Source organism: Cucurbita maxima, unplaced genomic scaffold (genome assembly GCF_002738345.1).
Source record: "Cucurbita maxima cultivar Rimu unplaced genomic scaffold, Cmax_1.0 Cma_Scf00001, whole genome shotgun sequence".
NCBI lineage: Eukaryota > Viridiplantae > Streptophyta > Magnoliopsida > Cucurbitales > Cucurbitaceae > Cucurbita > Cucurbita maxima.
In genome coordinates, this window is record NW_019272017.1 from 11,358,114 (window position 1) to 11,363,911 (window position 5,798).

At 40.9% G+C, this 5,798-nt stretch overlaps 1 non-coding gene across 1 annotated transcript; it reads left to right on the forward strand.

The window, feature by feature from the left end:
- Positions 1–5,449: 5,449 nt before the first annotated feature.
- Positions 5,450–5,521, forward strand: TRNAC-GCA. The gene has a single exon. It is a non-coding gene; the product is annotated as a tRNA-Cys (tRNA).
- Positions 5,522–5,798: the final 277 nt, after the last annotated feature.

Consider the following 5,798-nt stretch of genomic DNA (forward strand, 5'->3'; position numbering starts at 1 on the left):
TGTTCGACAGATTCCCACGCGTTATGCACCCATTCGTCACTTTGTTCTCAACTGTTCCCACCCCTTTTGAAAGGAGAGACAAGCTACCTTTAGCTAGGAGCCTCTTTTCCTTCTGCCTAGCTCCCGAAAACAACGTGAGACTTGCATGTGTTATGCATATAGCTAGCGTTCTTTCTGAGCCAGGATCAAACTCAGATTTTTAGTATGATTGGGCCCTACCTGCTGTGGTAGAACCTGGTGAACCAGGCGTACTACTTCCCAACCTTCTAGGAACCTTGGTTCTCTTATTTATTTTTGAAGCTATTTTCCTTTTCTTATCAAAGTGATTGATATCAAAGTCTTAGTCTAGTCAATTAACTAATACACTCGTGGAGTTCCCGTGGTATAGTAGTAGTGTGGTAGTTTAGACTCCCTCTCTCTTAATGCTACGGCATCCCACCGATCCTCGCATCAGCTCTGCTAGTTGCCTTTGCTATCAAGGCATAGCATTCTATGGACTCTTTCACCATGTCCAGAAATGGTATGCCAACACGTTTTCTCCTTAACCAACCAAAGTCTGATGATGACAATAACCGCGTTTGCCGTTAAAAGTCAACCGGTCTTCTCCCTACGCAGGTAACACCCTACTTGTAGTACCATGGTCTTCCGAGTAGGATATGTAATACGTCCGACGTCACACCAGACGTTCGACTTTCACTTCCCCAGCTCTAGGGGCACCTTCTCATCCCTGACTCACCTCTTCAACATCTATAAAAAAGCCCACAGCTCATGCCCTTTTTGGTCTGATTCGATAGGGCTCTTCCAGAGTCAGAGCCCCCTAACTTAAAAGCTTAAAAGGGTAGCTACCCTAACTGATCCACCATCCCCGTGGACGCTATGTTATCCGAACTCCCAGCATCAATGATCATCTTTGCACTGCCCAATTCCGACATAGATTTAGAATACTGCCTTCCGTCTCCTCCTCCTTTCTACTAACGTTGGCTCACGTTGCCACACAATCTAACGACAGCGAAACTTTCTTCTCTCCTAAGCTTCAAAACCCCCGCTATGGTTTCGACTTGAACTTACCTTGAGAGCTTCCTTCCTTCCCGGGCTCTAGGCTCCACAACTTTCACTCTTCCATCTTCAGCTGGTCTATTCTGCACTCTCCCAGCAGCTTTTGTCCGTCTGAACATTGGGATGGGACAGTAACGAGCAAAATGCCCCACTCAAAGGTAGGGCATTTCCCATTTTTATAGAAACTTCTGTACCAGAAACAATTGTATCTCCAATTATAGCCCCTCTGGGATGTCAAATATATCTTTTCTCACCATACCCATAGTGTATGAGACAAATGTATGCATTTTGATTAGGGTCGTATTCTATGGTTACGATTCTACCATATATGTCTTTTTCATTCCGTCGAAAATCGATTTTATGGTATAGACGCTTATGACCTCCCCCTCTATGCCTTGCGGTAATGATTCCTCTCTCCCTCTGGCATTACAACCTTTACCACAACGATGCTGTCCATAGATCAAATTATTTCGTGGATTGGATTTGACTTGACTGTCTACGGCTCCATTGTGTGTGCTCGGGGTAGAAGTTTTGTATAAATGTATCGCCATGCTATTAATTTTCTTTCAGTTCTTTTCTTTCTAAGAGGTGGAATAGAATAACCCGGTTGAAGCATAATGATTATACGTCTGTAATGCATTGTATGTCCCATAATGGGTCCCATTCTTCTAGCCTTTCCCGGGAGTCGATGACTATTCATAGCTATTACCTTGACACCAAAGAAGAGTTCGACCCAATGCTTGATTTCTGTCTTAGTTGATCCCAACAGAGCGCCTTCTACTTCTAATAGGTCATGACCTAGATCAGAATCATTCTCAACGAGTCCATAAGAAGTGATCCCATTTTTGTCATCGGGTACGGATAGAGACCAAAGGTCTTGAACGACCGATTCGACAGAACAACTCAAAAGACAAAGAAGTCTCGTTAATTTCTTCATGCTCGGTCCAAGTGAGAAGTACCATTTGTACAAATTAAGAACCCCCTTTGTTACATGATTTCTTCTTCATATCGATAGATATAGGATCTATGGAGCAATTACTTATAAGTACATTTTGTGAAACAGCCATTCCTATCTGATAGAAAAGGATCCCATGATCCTGAACCGATCTTACCTGGGATCGTAAATCCCAAGTTTGTCTATGAAGAGCAGATCTAATTATATTAGTGTCTATAATTGATTTATTCTGCATAATACTAATCGATAGGGCCTCATTGGTAAGTGCTACAAGATCTCGTACATTGGAACCCATGGTTATGGAACCAAATCCATTAGTATGGAACATTTGCTTTTCCAAGTGAAATCCCCTAGTAGTATATGAAAGAGTGAAAAAGTGCTTTCGTTGTTGTGGAATAAGAAGAATCAGAATCCTCCAGTTTACCGAGTGAAAGAATAAAGAATAAAGAGGAAAGAAAAGAAAAGAGATAGTCTAGTGAATGGGAAAAAAATGAAAGAAAAACTCAATTCAGAGAATAAGGATCAAGAGAAGAAATAGGTTCAGGTGAATGAGCAAATCTTTCCGTTGTTGAGGATTGACTTACAGTGAACTCTCATTAATGTTGAGTGTTTACAGGAGAGGAAAAGAGTGTTTGAATAGGAAAGAACAAGAACTGAAGGTCATATAGGTGAAGGTGAAGGTGAAGGAGAGAAGCAGCTTTGTTTACAGTTCAATCAGGGAATAAAAGAAAGCTAGAAGGAAGAAAGGCTAAGCTAAGACAGAGAGGATCGGTGAGACCTTGGTCAATCTGGTTCGTTCAGTAGCTCAGGTAATATATCAGAAAAGAAGAATAGTCCGTCCGTCCTGTTTACCCTCTTCAATCACAATCAGGTAATTCAGGTTCAGGTTCAGGAGTCAGTAGGGAGAGGTTCACAATAACTTACGAGAATAGAGGATCAAGATCAGTTAAAGAATAAATGGGTTCAGGTTTTCTTCAGTTTCATCTTTCTTCTTTCCTCTCCTGTCAAGCTGCTAACTCCTGAATTTCTTCTTTAACTGTAAACTTGTTCACGTTCAATCAGGGCGTCCGGTCATATCGGTGCTCCGGTTCAAGCAATGGAATTGTGAGACGAGAAGAGGTGAATGAGATGATCTTTCTTTCCTTTCTCTTTTTCTTGAATGAATCTTGCTGGATGGATGGAGGGAGTCTTTCCTTTGTTTGTTGATGGTAGTGCCTATATTTTGTATTGTTTTGGCTTTAGCGGCAACCCCTAAATCTCGAGCCGCGGGGCGTTCCATTCCAACCGAGTTCCGTTCTAAGAATGCCATTGCCGGAGAAAATGGGACTGCTTGCCGTTGCATATTCGAACTCATTCAAGCACGATTCGCATCATGATGTTCAATAAGGAAGCTTCAATAGAAAATGTAAGGGGAAAAGCCTTTGAAGATGAACTTGTTCCCATTCAATAGTCAAGAATGCCTGGCTGGGTATCTTGCTGGAACAATCTGTTCTTCCGGAATACTGTACCTGGATTCAGTGCCAAAGAATTTCCTCTCTGTCGCTACCATATAGTATGAATCTATCTATACTTGGTGATAAATAAAGCATCCGCACTTTGATCTCCCTCTCCCTCTCTCAGTTCACAAATGGAGTTTCTAGAGATAGATCCCCAATGACCAATCCTTGCATGAATTGCTAATGATCCAATAAGTCAAACATTCATTCCTTTTCCTTCAGACATGTCAATTGAGCAAATGGGTCCACAATGACTAGGATGGCTGGCTATCTCGTCAAACTAGCTGTTCGCCCTGTCAATCCTCCTGGCCCCAAATCACTCAATTTTCTCCCATTAATTAGTTGTGTCAATGGATGAGTTCGATCTAAAACTTGAGATACCTGGTGTAATCCGAAAACAGATTCAACCGTGGCGTGGTTGTTAATGGAGTGGAAGTTACCAAATTCTGAGGGAGTAGTCGATATCAATTTGTCTAATCCACATATAGTTCCTCTAACCATCCATATTTTCTAAACGAACGTCAGCCAATCCGAATTGATCTTGTAAGAGACCGGCGACAGAGCGAATCCCTTTCTTTTTCAAATGATTCATACCATATCGGCAAGTGTACCCATTCCCAATTTCAGTCCAATCAAATGATCTGCAGCTGCCAATATATCCGGCGGTAAGAAAAATGTATTGTTTTCTCAGGTATATCAAGATTCAGTCTCGAGTTCAAATTTCGTCGACCAATCCTTGTTGAAAGAATTTCTTTTGTAATTCCTTAAGGATTCAGAAAATACCGGATCTCCGCTGATCCCATTCCATTTGTTTTTTCTCCTTATTCGAGTGAGTCAGGAAAGACCAAACAATTTCCAGGTAGCAAACATTCTCAAGAATTTCTCTGAGATTCGAACCCATAGCTGATGATAGAACTAGAATATTTTCTGTTTCCTACTCCCCCGAGCCGAGCCCATATCCTTGCTTTTCGATCACTCTCTCATTCTATCCTCCCCGATCAGATATTATGGTGTGGTGGGTATAGACTGAAATTCCGTTATGGTCCAATTCTGCCCGGTAATAGATACCGGCGGGCTTTGCAATATGTGACTGATCCCGATTCTGTATAGTCTGACTATAGAAGTTCCCAGGGAATGAATTAGAGGAATGTTTCCAATCAAAATGGTTTGTTCTTGCCTATCCCTCCCTGGGTTTTCCAAATTCATCCTGCGGATACGTATAATTAAGAAGAAGAAGAATATGTGAGTGATTCATAGCCAGCATCTCTTTCTTTTATCAATGGTTCTAACAATTTCTATGTTTCTGCAAATAATGGAAATTCCATTTTGGGCAACTTAGAAAGTTCTTCCGTTAAGCCATGATCAACGAACCTACAAAACCCTGAACTTCAAATTGTATCTATCTGATTAAACCCAGCCAGGCATTGTCGACATTCTCTCATTTCCACCCCCAACCAAGCATTTTGTTGATTTCCCATTTATAAAAAGGATTCTCAAAATGGCATTGTGAACATTTCCTATAAGCATCTTATTAAGATACCGGATTTAGCTAATTGTAATAATCAGAATTTATGCTCTGGGGGTTACACTAATAATCGCTATTCTCATTTTCATTAAGAAGGATTCTCTTATGGTTATGGAAACGAATCAATACAGATGGATTAGTAATGATTAGTTATGTATCAATTTCTCTGGAGATTGTTTTCTGATATCATTATGGAACCCTACCTAATTTTCCCTTTAAATCCAAGAATCATTTAGGAATGAACAGCACAGTCAATAGTGAAAGTGAACGGTTCCCATTTGTCTTCTTCATTTTAGCTTTTGTGACTGAAAATCCTTTTGGCAATAGAAAAAGTCAAGTTCCGATTTTCGGTTTAGATATTGTGGAAGATACTATCAATCGAAGAGATAGGGCCAATACAAGATTTAGTAGTGTTTTGGCGGCATGGCCGAGCGGTAAGGCGGGGGACTGCAAATCCCCTTTTCCCCAGTTCAAATCCGGGTGTCGCCTCATCAACAAACAAAAGAATGGAAAGACTTTACGCTATTTTGCTAATATAACCTTATCTTTAGCATTTGTTTACAGGAGAAGGAGAAGACAAAACAAAGCAAGCCTCTTTCGATTTGCTTGATTCTAAGCATCCTTAGGGGTTCGGTAAAATGCTATACACATCCTTGCGTCTAGGTTTCATTTCAAGAATTCAGTGTTAGTAGAGTAATACAATATCGTTCAATCTGGATATGATAACCCCTTGACTCCGAATGGGATGTCTACTGATTGGGTCTTG